General features: G+C 39.8%; 1 pseudogene; it reads right to left on the minus strand.

The window, feature by feature from the left end:
* Nucleotides 1-6,261: 6,261 nt before the first annotated feature.
* LOC125094170 (kinesin-like protein KIF3C) lies at nucleotides 6,262-10,754 on the minus strand (annotated as a pseudogene).
* Between the last annotated feature and the right edge of the window lie 6,441 nt (nucleotides 10,755-17,195).

A 17,195-nucleotide genomic window follows, 5' to 3' on the forward strand; every position in this document is an offset into this window, starting at 1 on the left:
TCAGTCATAAATCCTGACAGTGGCATGAACATTGGTTTGTGGAAGAAGTCTGTAAGTAGAAGCCTCTTCACATATGAAGGGGAAATCTTAAAAAAATTAAGTTAATGATAACTTTAATGGAAGAAATTCCCTAGTGTACACCCCTTAACCATATAAATCTAATTTAGATTAAATGTGAAGGCTTAAAATATTTTCATTTTAGTTTAAGTTCTCTGGACTCTGTTTATTATCGCATCTACATCTTGTTTCCAAACTGACTGCATTATATCTGGCTATTGTAATCGTCTTTATACTACATAGTCAAATACTATGCTCACTTAGCGCCCAAAAGAGATAATCATATAGGATGCTGAGAATTAAATGGATGTCATTTTGCACTGAATGGATTGTTTTAAGCAGATTATTTTATGTTAATGTTTAGCTCTTTACATACAATTTAAAGTATCATCATTTTAAATTAACCATTGAACATAAATACAATTCATTTTGACAAAATATAATATATGGAAATATAATTTACTTACTTTTTAAAAAATTGGAGTAGTTACTTTTAGAGAAATAAGAGGTCTTGGGTTTTATTTCAGATTATATTCCTCTCTAGTAGGGATTTTGGGTAAGCCACCACATCTTATTTTCTTCTAATTTCCATAGCAATAAAATGAAGTTATAAAATCTTTTTTTAGAAAGGGTCTATGATTTAGGTTATAGGCAGTTAAAAAAAAAAAACACTTATACAGTGTGAATAAATCTCCCTGGATAGATAATTTTGTTCAGCTACCTTTTCTTTTGCTATTTCATTTCAGTATTTTGCTCACATACCCTGGCACTGACCAAATGGACAGATGAAAACAACATATATATTTTCATTAATGTCAAGTCCTATAAGGATGCCATGGTCTCACTCTATTTATGCCTGGATTTATTCTATATCTCAAAGAGGTACGCAACCTGGGAAGTAGTGAGATAGCAACACTTGATCTCGGATGTGTTCTTTGTTGGTTCCTTAGTGGGTCTCTACCTTTATTTTACCTTATCATTGTTGAAATGGGATTACAAATCACCCCAGCTTCTGCCTATATGAATAGTCAGATACAATAATGAAACAATTTTCTTTGAGTAACAGAAGATGGTCAGTAGTCTATGATAGTGAAGCAGTAACTATGATTAGCCTGTGAGGTTTTTAATGATGGCTCTGAGCATAGCTAAAGAATCAACTTACTACTCTAATAATTTTTCAAGAGAACAATTGATTGTATTAGTAATTTGAGGAGCAGTTATTACACGAGTGGCCAGAATGTCAGGATATTTGCTTATCTCTAAATCAGTGATGACATGTGAGAAGGTACTTCTACACTGGATTGTGGAATTTATAAGAATAGCACAAAAACATAGAAATTGTGAAAAGTTGTCAGCATGAAGAGGAGGTTAGAGCAGGCAAGGAAATATTAATTAGCAAACAGGCCTCTTACTTCAAGCTTCTCTCCCTACTACCTACCTCTCCCTTCACCTGTCTTGATTCTTTTACTTTAGTGTGACTTCCAGCATTATGTTTTGGCATGACTAGGAAAATACTCACCCATACACATAATTTTATAAGTTAAAGCATCATTGACCAGAACTATAAGAGATAGGGAAGCCCCATAGCTTACCTTATAGAATTTGAAAACTGCCTTCAAGGTATAACTTTTGCAAATGATAACACAAAAATCTTTGCCCTAAACCTTAGGTCTAGTGCTTAGACTTGGGCATATGGTTGTTTTCATAGGCATTTTAACTTATTAGTCCTAATACATGTTTTATTTTTATTTTACAATTTACATATATAATGGTTATAAAAAAGGAACAGGATAAGATGTAGAGTGTGATTCAGGAGCTAACCAACTGGCTGCCAGCTTTATTTTAGTAAATGAAGTATGGTTTCCTATGTCATTTCCCAGAGTAAATGATGTATGATAAAAACCTGTAGGTGACTAGATGCTAGTTTAGTGAAGAGGCTGAGGCAGATAGATTCTAAAAAAACGAACAGCATATTCAGATGTCAAGTGAATGTATATAGTTAAAGAGTATAGTACTTTTAAAGAAGAAAACAAACTCAATATTGCTAAAGAGAGCTTAGGATAAAGAGTTCTTGAAAGATGTAGCTAAATAGATACAAGAAGAGCAAGCAAAGAAACCAAAGGAAAGGATTATGATTTGACTTACTCTAAGAGCAATGGAGGGTTCATGGGTTTTCAACAGGGAATGAAATGTTGAAAAGGTCATCCTGTGCTGGAGAAATTGATGATTTTCCAAATTTGGGACCCAGGGTACTATCTACTTCACACCTAGCATTATGGAGTACAGGAAGTTGCAGTGGTAGAAGGAGGGATACCAAAGCTACCATGACTGTCAGAGATTATGTGTACAAGTTTGAGGCCAAAGTCCTGAAGAACAAGGCTAAAGGCTGTAAGGCCAGAGAATTAGGCTGTTAAAACTCTGAATGTTGGAAACAAAACATTCTCTACTCGGTTTTACTAATAATAATCTTTTCTTTCAGAAAGAGGCACTCAGGGGCGCCTGGGTGGCTCAGTGGGTTAAGCCGCTGCCTTCGGCTCAGGTCATGATCCCAGGTCCTGGGTTCGAGCCCCACATCGGGCTTTCTGCTCAGCAGGGAGCCTGCTTCCTCCTCTCTCTCTGCCTGCCTCTCTGCTTACTTGTGATTTCTCTCTGTCAAATAAATAAATAAAATCTTTAAAAAAAAAAAAAGAAAGAGGCACTCACTCACTTGACATGGAATTTAGTTATCACACCTACATAGATGAACCTGTAACCCGAACTAGCCAGGGTATCCATAATAATTAGCTCACAGGTAGACATGAATTAAGCAGACACAGTTATTTGGGGGCAATTAAGATGGATACTGAGGGAGGAGGTTAGCTTTTATTATTCCTTAATTGTCAGCTAAAGCACCATTGTAAATCTACAACTTTTAGTAGTCATTTCTGTCATAACATAAAGATAAATTAACTGATTTTATGTAAGCTAGTTGGAGACTTAATGCTGTCCTTTACACCTGCTAATATCCTAACTGATCTGTGTATTAATGAAAAAAATTTATTGGTATCAGAATATAATAACACTTAATGGATTCTAAATATATGTATAACTTCATATAACTGTATGTATATATGGTGTAACAGGGTAACTCATAATTTACAAAAGAAAAATCATAACCAGAGTATATTAATTGGAGACAAGATATTAAGATCACATAGCTAAAATATATTGAGTGTGTGTTATATGCTGAAATGTAGAGATAAGATGAACTAACGCATTTTAACAATTTAAAGTCATGCCCTAATGGTGTATACAAATATTTAAAGCACATGTGAAATCCATGAAATGTATTGTGTGTTTAAAAGCCTTCAGTCCAGCCTTTGTATTGATGTCCAGTTTTAACATTAGATCAAAAATGCTTTGTCCTGAAGCAGAACAACCTTATAAATGTTATTTGCATTCCATATAAGATTAGTGCAAATGTCTTAGGATTTTCTGAGGATTTTCTTTTGTAAAGATTGCTTTAAAGGCCAAAGTACATATTTCTTTATTCTGGGTGACCTACCTTGTTCTCACTCATAGATTAAATACCATATGCCAACTTTGTAATGATGCATGCAATGAATATGCCTGGACGGTTCCTTAATTGTTTGGTCAGAAGAAATACACTGGAAAATGTATGTTGTAATATCAACATTATCTTATGTTATGTATTTCCTAAAAGAGTGAAATAAGGAGTATCATCCTCAATACACTTAATAACATCTAACATGGCATTCTATCTGTATAATTCATTAAAAGTAATAAAAACTATATGGATGTCAATAATTATGTATTGCATCATCCTGTGCTGGAGATGACTGCAATCCACAAAAATATTTACCACTTTTACTCAAGGCTATATGGAGCCACTGACAATTATATAGATAGGAAGCACAAAAGTAATTTAAATATACTTTTAAATTTTAGGTAATTTAATTATATCTATTAGTAATTACTAATAGGTTATTGAATAGAAAAATAACATTTTTTGGAATTCTACATTTTTGTTTTGTTTTGAAGTCTCCATGGAATTAGTTTAACGGTTATGAGTATATCATACACCTATGATTCAGATAAATGGAGTTCAATTAATGACAAATCAATAGAGAAACCCAAAATGTCTTGTTAGTTTCTTTGTTTGGAACTTTAGTGTTACAGAGACCCAGATTACATCAAGCATATAAATTTGCTAACTACCTGTGGGTTGGGTAATAGGCATAGAGAACTTGGTCTCCTATAGACCCTGCAGTGGTCCATGAACTGGCTCCAGGGCCTTTCCCTGGGAGCCCTTTTCCCTGGGAGCCCCTGAAGAACACAGGATTAGACAATCAGCCATGGATGAGAGAGACTTGGTGGAAGTCCAGTAGTCCAGTAGAGTAGGTCCAGCACATGTTGGAAGAAAAAAAATCAGGTTTGGATGCATTAGGGCAAGAGGAGCAGTCTGACTTTATCTATATAACACCTTTCTCAAGGTGGCACAGATTAGTGCCAAAAGACCAGGTTGGCCCATGATTTCTCACTGGGAGGAAGGGACTGCATGTGACTGAATATCCAGATTTTCCAGCTGTGCAGGCTGCTACCAAAGAGGCCAATCTCTCTCTTACCCATAAAGAGTACTGAGTTGTGAGCTGCATGACTTGGGCAATGGGAGATGCTGGGAAGTAGCTGATAGGAGTCTGGGGAGGCATTAAAGGAATGTGGGTGTAGATCCTGCTAACTGCATTGTGGTGGATTCCTTCAGGAGGCCTGTCCATGAGCTGCTGGGGATGCCTCACTTGTGGATCCCCCAAACTGGCCCATGAGCACCCCTAATGCTTTGTTCACCTCACCCAATGCATCCCAGACTGTGTGGCTAGTTTGCCGTGCACACTCCACTGGCTGTGTAAAGAATGAACTTTGGTGGATGGCGAGTGAGCCTGTGGAGAAAATCAGTCTGAATCTGCAAGCCAGAAGAGATCACAAATCTGAGCTTTAAGCATCACCACTGGGAAAGCAAATGGGAGGCTGTCAGCAATCTGCCTGGCATGTTGCAGGATTGAGCGAAGGCACATACACTTACAGATTCTTCCACAAGAGGAAGTGTAAAGCAGGTATATCCACAGAAGATCAGAAAAAGCCTCAGAAACCCCGACAGGGCAGGCATAAGGTATTTCTCTACTGAGGTCAGTCTTTAAAGATGGAAGGGAGTGGCTGCTACTTCAATTATGAAGACAAGCAAGGGCTAGACTTCAAGAAACATGAAATTTGGGGCACCTGGGTGGCTCAGCTGGTTAAGCCACTGCCTTTGGCTCAGGTCATGATCCCGTAGTCTCATGACCGAGTCCCACATTGGGCTCCCATCTCCACGGGGAGTCTGCTTCTCCCTCTGACCTTCTCCCCTCTCACACTCTCTCTCTCTCAAATGGATAAATAAAAACTTAAACAAACAAACATGAAAATCAAGGAAACATGAGAGCAACAAAGTATCGCAATAACCTTCCCGTAATCAATATCCAAAACACGAGCTGTGGTTTACCTAGTACTGAATTCAAAACAGTTGTTTCTTCTCTTGTGATGAGAACTTTTGTTCTCTTGTGATGAGAGCCACTCTCACCAACTTTCAATATACAATATAATACTGTTAGCGATAGTCACCCTGCTGTGTATGGCACCTCTTATTTACTCTATATCTGGAAACTTGTTCTGTCTCCTGCCCTTACCCAGCCGGGGTCCCGCATGGGTCTGGAGGGGCTAGAGACCATATGAAGGGCATAGTCACTGCTGTGGCCACCAAGCTGCCCCAGATGGAGTAAGTGCTCCCAAGCACGACAGCACCTTCTCTTCAGGCTGGCCTGGATTTTGTCTGACCTCCACCAGCATGTGCAAGGGTGGCGGAGGGCAGAGAGGGCACTTAAGGACGGGACTTCTGGGCCCCTGCTCCCCACCCTGCACTTTACCAGACCAGCCCGCCTCCCTCAGCCCACCTCTGGTGAAGGCGCAGAGTTGATCAGACCCTCAGCCCCTCATGGAGTGAGCCCCAGTTCCAGCCGAGGGGCAGGAGCCCCATCAGAAGCCAGCTCAGGGAGCGGCAAGCTGGCATCAGACAAAGGGGCCAGCAGGGCCAAAGTCGCGCGGACCTGAGGTGCCCCGGAAGAGAAAACACAGGTGCCAGTGCACCTGCTGCGAGAAATTAACTGAAAATCCTCACACCTCAAGGCTCGCCTGAAAACTTTCCCAAGTGAGACTCCTTTCTCTAGCAGCTGGCGGTACTGCAACAAGCTCTCCCGCGCTCAAGGGCCAAGCAAAAGGCACGCGCATGCGCGTGCACACGCGCACATGCTCAGCTGCCAGGGCTTTGAAAAGAGCGTCAGGACAGCAATCACCTGAGGAGATGTGAGCGGCGCCCGCTATCTGCCATGGACGGTAAGATCAGCCCCTGGAAACCTTTCAGGAGCTTCAGGGCCTTCGCCACGCGGCCTGTGGGCCTTAGGCCTGAGGACCCTCCTTCCTTACTATAGCCTTGAGAGGATGGTCTTGCTTCCTTTCGTGATTCCATGTCTTTCCCTTTTGTAATAAGAAAGGAGAATTAATGAAGTTAACAACAACATTTCCTTCACCTTAGGTATCAAAGTAAATTTGGAAAAAAAATTCCAAAAAACACCATCCATAAATTACACGATAGACAACACACGAGGGTGAGTTCCAGCGGTGTTGACTGATCCTCTTTCTCAGTAGAATCGTGTTCCGCGGGGTCAGTGAGAATACCTTCTTCCTGCAGCCATACTCTACGTATCGTACTCTGAAATTTTCTGCGCGGTTGGAGCACACACTGGGGACAAACCACCACAGGTAAAGCCTGTGGGTTAGTCCATGGATCAACTTGGAGCTGAGAGTTCTGCTTCCCCGGCAGATGGTTACGCAGAAGATCCTGCGTCTCCTCTTCTTGCCCACCAGTGCAGCCTGTAATCTCTGCGCCAGTGGGCCTGGCAGGTCTCAGAATGCACAGATTCTGAGATGAATGCCTTAAGGCATAACATGCAAAAGGAGGCCTCTGCCTGAGGCGGGGGGGGGGGGGCGCAGAGGTACCTGACTTTCTGGGGAGCCCTGCTTGTCTCTCTCTCCCTGACTCAAGGAAGGAGACTCTAGGAGAACTTGGAGCTGAGCTCAAAGCTCTGATCGGGCATACCATTGTTCCATTTGATGTCCAACAGGGCAAGCCCATGATACATCTGTCTGGACCTCTGCCTGTCAGTGGTAAGTGCCCTCACAGAGATGCCTGCTACTCAGTGTCCCTGAAGAAGGCACATGGGGACCTTTCACTATTATCCCAGTGATATAATACCACGTGGGTGTTCCCTCAAGGTCACCACACACCCTCACATCAGCATCAAGTCTGAACCTGCATCTGGTCCAAGAGCACAAACCTGCACCTCTCCCTCCAGCTGTGGTCTTTGTCACCCTTGCCTCCAATTTTTGTCCTAAAAATTTACTTCTCACTTGACATACCTGGAGACATTTAGTGATATCACAAAGGAGAGGGGGAGTACTTCCCTAGAGCTCAGTTTGCACAATGCTGAAGAAAGGGCCAGTTTTCAATAAAGCAGTACCTAAAAAGTGTGATTTGCAAATGGGTAATTGGGCAAAGTTGGCAGATTTTGCCTGGTTTGCTGTCTCCTGTGATAAATGGGGTGGGGAGGCAGATTTTAGTACCTGTATTTAGCAGGGGTAAAATGGCATCCTTCCCTACCACTAAGCTAAGATCTAAATGGCTCCAGAGAACATGGTCAAAGCAGGAAGGAGCAGCATCTCAAAGAATGGGGAATTAGCTTGATCACTTGTTGATCGAAATTACTTCTCAGGGGAGCAGAAACAAAGGGACTCCAAGGTGGAACTTCCCTTAACACCTACCCATGTTGTCTCAATTGCAGTTACATTTCCTATAGGTCCTCAGGAGCCAGTCACTGGTTGGGAAGGTGGGTAGAAAATAGAGTTTGGGAAGTCATGAGTTCTTGCCAAAGCTGAAGAGCCTGGGTTGTGTGGGTGTGGTCATTTAAGTCCTTGAAAAGGAGCCCAAGAAGCTGGAATAGGTTGTCTGAGGCCCAAAAAGTGAAGAGGAGGATCTCTCCACTGGGAACATAGAACTACTACTGTCAGGATGTCTCCTATCTTCAGTGGACACTTAGTATTTCTCTAGTCCCAGAAAGTTCTTAGGAGTTGCTCACTATCACCATAGAAAGAGATGGTTATTATGCAGTGAAATGGACAGAATAAAGTACTTTCTTTCCAAGCACAGACCACCTTCCCTTCTAGGAGTGGCCAACAGGGAGGAGCTTGAGGTCGGATTTGGGGAAGGAGGTTAAAGTTAAGAGGAAAAGGAGGCTATGAAGTGACTTTATTAGGCTCAGACAGCTCAGATGAGAGCATCTCTCTTATGCCAACTGATCCCCATGAATAAATACCATTAATTAAATAAAGGGGACTAAAAAGAGCAGCCAGAGACATAGTTTCCAGATCAGATTCTCACTGTCTCAGAGATATGTGCACGCACGAGTGCGTGCGCACGCGCACACACACACACACACACACTACACACACACACACACACACACACACACAGACCCCGAAGGGGTAATGAGATAATCCAGGATTTGCTGCCCCATCCCAGGAACATGTGGGATTAGCAGCCTGACTGTAGATTGCCACCCATGGTCTAGCACGGTGGTGGAGCACAGAGTGGTGGAGGCCAGCAAGGCATGTGTGGTGGAGAGTGGCGGTTAGTGAGGACTTTGAGGCTGCTGAGGTGGTGACGCTGAGGACTCTGGCACCAGGATCTGGACTTTTGGATTTTAGATATGGAAGGTTTTTCCAGAAAGCTGTCCAAATGCTTGAAACTCTCCATGTGTAGTACATGGAGTTCTTATTCTTTGTCATGAGAGAATTTCATGTCAAACACAGCTGGCTGGGGACACACCAACTCCCAAAGTGTGTTTTCAGTCCTGTGTGTGGGGTGGGACCCTGTTGCTGACGATATTGGCTGGCAGACCTCTGGCATTACCACTGCAGATGCTGACTGATTTTTCATTTGGCTGTTACTGACTTTAGCTGGCACAAATGGTAAAACTTTCACTGCTTCTCCTCACAGCCTGGCAAAGCTGGTTCATAATCATGTTCTTCTTTTTAGGGGAGATGAAATTCTCTAAGGTACTTGAGCTTCAGTTCCTGGATGTGCTCACACTGTGCCTCCTCCAGATCCTGCCACATGCAAATGTACTCATCATGCGGGTCCTGGATCTCTGCCTTCTCCTGCAGCTTGCCATAGAGCTTCTTGTTTCTTGGTTATGATTCCACCATCTGCTGCATGGATGGAACATGGAGGTGTCCTGGAGCTCCTTGGTCTCCTCATCTCAGACCATCATCTCCTGCTCACAGCATTTCTGCTTAACAATTGCCTGAATCTTCAGTTCCAACAACATTTTTTTTCCTGTCCTTAATGAGCAGCTTGGTCTCCATGGCCTTGTACTTGGCTCTGAGCAGCTCTGTAGCCTACTCTTCCTGCTGTAGATCTTCCAGGATCTTCTCCTCTGCCAGCAGCTTTTAATTCTCTTCATTCACCCAGATGCAGACATCCTGGATGGTCACCTTCTCCTCCTCCAGCCACTCCTTCTGCCCCTGCAGGTAATTTTCCATGTTCTTATCCAAGGCTAGCTCCAGGATGATGGGCTTGGTGTTCTTTTCCAAAGATCCTGCACCAGCCAAGTGAGCTTGGAGTCCTGGTAGGGGATGTGGGTACTCCTGTTGCTCATCAGTGGTTATGTTGCCAAGGCAGACAGTGAGAGGTTGATTTGGGAGACTTGTTTTGGCTTCTCTCTGTTACTACCACAACCTCCACCACCACAACTACTTGTGGACTATGTGGCTGTTCTTCCAGCCATATTGGGGCCTGCTTTGTTCTGCATCTTACAGCCATCCATGTCTACCAGGTTGATATTGCCCAAATGGTTGTGTTCCTGACCACCAAAGCCATGCACACTCTGTAGTGATGATGAAGATGGCATGGGGTGGAAACTGACCTCATTCATATGTGTGCTGCCCGCCACCTGGGTCTGGTTCCCTGGGTTTATGGCAAGCTAGATCTCCTTGATGTTCTTGGTGATGAAGGTGAAGAGGTCCTTAATTTAGAAGCCTATTGGGGTTTGCCTTCAATTCTGGCCTCTTGCTGGGCTCCTGGGTGAACAGGTCTTGAAACTTCTAGCAGATTTGCATGCAAAAGTCATAGGCCAGGTATGTTGGTTCTAGGAGCATACTATATGGGTAAAAATGTGCTCAAAGGCATTGGGGATGATCCTGCATAGTTCAGGCTCCAACCAGGTCCCCTGCCTGGTGTCAGTCTTGCCAGTTCTAATTTGACAGTAGGCAAACACCATGCCATTGAAACCCTGAAGTGTTGTGTTTACCAGGGGCCTCATGGTTTCAACATATAAGTCTGTGTGTTTGGAAGTGGCATTATACACGATATCAAAGCTAAAAGTGTTGGACAACTTCCCTATAGTAGAATGGAGGTTTTTCAGGGTCACCTGTCTCAGTTTCACTTCAGTGATCAGGATCTGCTCATGAAACGCAGCCTTTTCTTTTTGGCTAAGGGAATAGCACTGGGGTATGAAATTTAAGGCCTCACTGGCTTTGAGTTTACTGGTCATCTTCTGCTCTGTTCTTCCTGCCCTCAGCCTACTTCACAGCCTCTGCTGTCCTGCTGTCCTCTCTAGGTCTGGATTAATAAGACCTGCCCCATCCTCAGACATTACTCTTCATTCTGCGTGTAGCCTCCTAGGGTAGTGATGCCACTGCTGTGGTTTGGGCCTCCACAGCTCTCTGGTCCTTGCTTCATCAGCTAGGGAGGGAGAATTAGACAGAATTCCTGGGAAGCAGTGGGAACCATGCCTACTGAATGATCGTGCTGGAACCTGCTCCATGATGGGGCAGAGGGAACACTGCCATAATCAGCTATAGCATCAGTAAGATTAGTGAAGAGGAAAATGGAAGTGGTTAGGCAGCAAAAATGTCTTCTCCTTCTCCTCTCAGGGTCAATGGCAGGGACTGTTGGTCCTGGAAAGCCAGAGGCTCCAGTCCTCTTGAGGGCAGAGACTCACATGGAGTCCAGTCCCCAAGCTGGGATATTATTTAGTGCAGCCAACATGGTTGCTTCTGCCTCTGCCTCTGTCTTCCCCACCACTTCCATTGGAGAATGAGAGAGAAAAAACAGAAGGGCATGGGGCAAAGAGCAGAATGTCAAAAAGTACCTAAGACCCTTTTTTTTTTTTAATTCAAATAGCCAACATATAGTACAGCATTAGTTTTTGATGTAGGGTTCATTGATTCATTAGTTGTGTATGGTGCTCAGCATGGCATATGCCCTCCTTAATGCCATCATCTAAGATCTTTTAAGGAATTCAGTGTGCTTCCAGAAAACACAGAAAAAACAATATAACAAAATCCGAAAAATCACTACACAAACAAAAGAGAAGTTTAGCAAAGATAGAAATTGTGAAAAAAACACACAGATTTCTAGAGTTGAAGAATACAAGGAATGAACTGAGAAATGCAATAGAGAGCATCAATAGTAGAATAGATCAAGCAAAAGAAGCAATGTATGAATTGGAAGGCAGGACCTTTGAAATTAACCAGTCAGAGGAGAATTAAAAAAAAAAAAAAAGAAAAAAAAGTGAAGGAATGTGTTCTATGGCATACCACCAAAAGAAACAATCTGTGAATTACTAAAATCCCAGACAAGAAAAAATGGGGCAGAAAGCTCACTTGAAGAAATAATGTCCAAGAACTTCCCAAATCTGGGGAGAGATTTGGATATCCAATTTCATGAAGCTCATAGGTCCCCAAATGAACTTGGCTTAAAGAAATCTTTTCTAAGACACACTATATAATACAATTGTTAAATATCAAAGAGAAAGAAAGAATCTTAGGAGCTGCAAGAGAAAAGAAGTGTGTAGCTTACAAAGTAATCTACATAAATCTACCAGCAATTTCGCAGCAGAAACTTTACACACCAGGAGAAAATAGGATGATATAAAAAGTATGAAAGAAAAAGAAAAAAACTGCTTACCAAGAATACTATATCTAGCAAAGCTGAGCTTTAGAAAGGAAGGAGAGATAAAGACAAAAGCTGAGAGATTTCATCATTGCTAGTGACCTATCTTACAAGAAATGCTGGAAGAAGTTCTTCATTCTGAAATGAAAGGATGCAAATTAGCAACACAAAAACATCTGAAAATACACAATACACTGGTAAATGTTAAGTATAGAGTCAAATTCATCATACTGTAGTACTGCAATGTAGAGGTATGTTAACCACTTAACTGTAGTATAAAGGTTAAAGGACAAAATTATTAAAAATAAGTATGGCTTCCTAGAATTTGTTAATGAATACACAACTTAAAAATATAAGTTATGAAAATCAAAACCATAAAGGGGAAAGTAAAAGGGGGAAATTTTTGTATGCAGTCAAAGTTGAGTTGTTAACATAAAGTTGTTGTATCTATTTGGTGTTTTAATGTAAGCCTCATGGTAACCACAAAGCAAAAACCTACAATCAAAGCATAAAAAAAGAGAAAATCAAAGCATACCACAATGAAAATTCAGCAATTCACAACGAAGACCAATAAGAGGGAAGGAAGGAAAAAGAAAATTACAAAACAACTAGAAAACAATTAGTAAGTCCTTACTTATCAATAATCTCTGAATGCACATGGAATGACTTCTGCATTCAAAAGGTATAGGTTGGCTGGATGGATAAAAAGCAAGACCCAACTATATATTGCCTACAAAAGACTTACTTCAGCTTTAAAGTGACATAGGCTGAAAGTGAAGAAATGGAAGAAGATATTCTATGGTAGTGAAACAAAAAAAAAGCAATGGTACCTACACTCACATAAGACAAGACAAAATTGGCTTTAACTTAAAGCTGCCACAAACAACAAAGAAGTTCATTTTATAATGATAATGGGGTCAGTTCATCAAGAGGATGTGATAGTCATAAATAACTATGCACCCAACATAGGATCAAAGAGAGAGAGAGTAAATACTAACAGATCTAAAGGGAAAAATAGACAAGTATAAAACAACAGTAGAAGACTTCCATACCCAACTTGTAACAATGGCAAAAAAATGTATCCATCTTACCTAAGTGTGGAATCAGTAAAGAGCTAGGCAGAAGACAAGAATGTCACATTAATTCTTAAACATGTAGATCTGCTCTCATCCTATGCATTCTTGAAAATGGAAGAGGGGAAGGGCTAAAGGATGCTTATCTAATTGGCTGTCTCAAGAAGCATTTTTAATTATTATCTTCTATACTTAGGCTTAACCATAGGTTTATTAGTAAGGGACTTTTCAAAAAGCCAGTGACATATTTGGCCTTCATGCAAGAATTAAGGAAAATAGAAAATAGGTGTTAAGAATAGTAACACTGAATACACAGAAATCAGAAATTACTAATCGTAATGAACAGTTAAGATATTTGAATGAAGCATTTAAGAAATGAAATAGAAAAACTCTGTCCCAAAAGTGCCAGACTCACATATTTGCATAATTGAATTCTATCAAAACCTTATGAAAAACATAATTATATTTCTATTCAAATTCTTGAAACTAGAGAAAGAAGGAAAGCTTTAAATTATTTTTTATATAAATCCATGGTATCATTAATAACAAAAACTGACAAATATAAAAAAACAATAATTAGCATTACCAAACTATTAAAATAAAATACTAGTAATTACAATTCATTGGTATATTAAAAGAATAATACATCACAACAAAGATGTGCTCATTAAAGAACTGAAAACAGTGTTTGGGGCCCCTGGGTGTTCAGTCAGTTAAGCATCTGCCTTCAGCTCCAGTCATGATCCCAGGGTCCTAGGATCCAGCCCCGCATTGGTCTCCCTGCTCAGCAGGAAGTCTGCTTCTCTCTCTACCTTTGCCCTTCTTCCTCAGTTAATGCTCTGTCTCTTGCTTTCAATCTCTCTAATAAATAAATAAAATCTTAAAAAAAAAAAAGAACTGAAAACAGGAGCTCAATCTGAAAACCTTGAGATCGTGATCTTAGCCAAAATCAAGAGTCAGATGCTTAACTAACTGAGCCTCCCGAGTGCCTTTGTTTCCTTTAAAAAAAAAAAAAAATATATATATATATATATATATATATATTCTCTACTGATTTGAGATGTCTTAGTTATATCTTGAATTTTTGTATATGTTTTCCTTCATCTCTATATTTTTTATTGTGTTCCATTGATCTGTCTGCTTACTTGTGTGGTAATTTCACACTTTTAGTTTCTGTTTTAATTACATGTAGATGTATTATGCACTAGTCCACCTATTTTGCTTTTTTTTTTTTGAAAAACTGTACAAGATAGTTGCTTGCTTATTTTTTCCCCATGTGAATGTTAATATGGGTTTCTTTAACTCCATTTTCTAAAAGTTGGTATTTTTATTTAGGATTACCTTCATTTTAGAAAATTAATAAAGAGGATCTGAATCTTTATGACATTCCATCTCTGTCTGGAAGATTGCCCCAGAAAAGTATATGTCAATTCTCCTCTACTCTCAGTTGCTTAAAAACAAATACTAGTTATTCTCATGAATCTGAAAGACTCTTGTTCAGTGATTCTAGATTGGGTTGTTCATGTGTATACTTCTCATTAAAATCAACTAGGGTTTGCTTGGAGATTCTCCTTATTCTCCTTAGATAACAGTATTAGCTGGATGCTATGTTCTGAATGTTACTTTCTCTACAAAATTCACATGAAATTTGAATGAAAGTGGACCAAAACTGAAACTAGACTACTTTTGTAGGCCACACATATAAACAAATTCAAAACACAGGAAACCATAAAAATTCTAAAAGAGAACACAGGCAGTAACCTTTTTGACATTTCCTTTAGCAACTTCTTACTAGATATGTCTCCTGAGTCAAGGGAAACAGAAGCAAAAATAAACTATTGGAACTTCATCAAAATAAACACTTCTGTACAGTGAAGGAAACAATCAACAAAACTAAATGACAACCTGCAGAATGGGGGAAGATATTTGTAAATGGGATATCCGATAAAGAGTTAGTATCCAAATATAAAGAACATAAATTTCAACATCCCAAAAATGAATAACCCAATTAAAAATGGACAGAAGACATGAATAGACATTTTTCCAAAGAAGACAGATGAGCCACAGACACATGAAAAGATGCTCAAAATCCCTGATCCCCAGGGAAATACAAATGAAGACTATAATGAGATGTCACTCAAACCTGTCCGAATGTCTAAATTCAACAACACAAGAAACAAGTGTTGACAAAGATGTGGACAAAGGGGAACCATCTTGCACTGTTGTTGGGAATGTAAACTGGTGCATCCACTCTGGAAAACAGTATGGTGGTTCCTCAGAAAGTTAAAAACAGAACTATCCTATGATCCAGCAATTCCACTATTAGGTATTTACCCAAAGAATACAAAAACACTAATTCAAAGGGATACACGCACACTGATGTTGACAGCAGCATTATCTACAATAGCCAAATTATGAAAACAACCCAAGTATCCATTGACTAATGAATGGATAAAGAGGATGTGGTATGTGAATATATATATATATATATATATATATATATATACATGTACATGTATATATGTATACATACATATATATGCACACACATACATGCATACATACAATGGAATAGTAATCATAAAAAAGAACAAAATCTTACCATTTGCAATAACATGAATGGACCTAGAGAGTATTTTGCCAAGTGAAGTAAGTCAGAGAAAGACATAAACTGTATGATTTCACTCAAGTAGAATTTAAGAAACAAGCAAAAGGAAATAAAAAAGAGTTAAGCCAAGAAAAAAAATTATAGAGAATAAACTGATGATTACCAGAGGGGAGGTGGTGAATGGGTTAAATAGGTGATGAGAATTTAGGAGGGCACTTTCTGTGATGAGCACCAGATGTTGTATGCAAGCGTTGAATCACTAAATTGCTTACCTGAAACTAATATTACTTTGTAGGTTAACAAAATGCAATTAAAATAAAAACTTAAAAAATAATTTAAAAAATTAAAAGTAAATGATATATCTTTTTCTGTCCCTTAAAAGAACTTTGGGACATGATTAGGCCATAAGTGGGGAGCTTTGATGAATGAGATTAGTACCCTGGTAAAAGAGGCCCAAAGAACTCCCTTATTCCTTATACCATGTAAGGTTACAGAGAGAAGATGGCCGTCTATGAAATAGTAACAGAGTCCTTACCAGATGCTGAATCTGCTGGTAGCTTGATCTTGGATTTCCAGCCTCCAGAACTGCAAGAAAAAAGTTTCTGTTGTTTATTTATAAGCCATTCAATCTGTTACAGCTGCTTATATGGACAAAGACACGGTGTGATATGTTCCATTCATGGGCAGTGGCATGAGTTACAGTAAAGTGAAAGCATGAAATCGCTTTCTAGCCTTAAGAGCTAGAACACTGACACTTCCACATATATGACATATAGGTCAAAGCAGATCATATTCAAGCTAAAAGCAAAGTGTGGGGGGGAGTACATTATGACCACTTTGAGGCCGTGGCAATGGTGTAAATGCAAGAATAATTGAATATTGGATCAAACATTCAATATGCCACAGGCTGCCCTCTTCATTTCAATTATTCATGTTGTTTATACATGTAAAACATACTCCTCTCCATTCCAGGACAACCATATTTCTTATATAATTATGGCATCAGGTTTGAAATGTAAAGTATTGTGATTTACTTCAGATCTGAATGCAGTTCTCTTACTCCATAAACCTATGAAATAAAAATCAAATTATCTGTACTATACATCCTGTAGATAAAATGGATGTATAGGGAAAGAATACGCAAACAGTACACACTCTCATTATAAAAAGGAACAAAGATTCGTAACAGCCACTAGTCTATATCAATTTTAAAACACGAGCAAATTGTTAACAGGTACTCAAACTCTTGGGTACTGGGTAATACTTGAGTAAGCATTTAATTCTAATTCCTTACATTGTTTCCCATATGCATTGTTTTCCAAGGTTTTTGCTTCACGTAATGAAAATGATCTTCCAT

The sequence above is a fragment of the Lutra lutra genome, chromosome 2 (genome assembly GCF_902655055.1).
Source record: "Lutra lutra chromosome 2, mLutLut1.2, whole genome shotgun sequence".
NCBI lineage: Eukaryota > Metazoa > Chordata > Mammalia > Carnivora > Mustelidae > Lutra > Lutra lutra.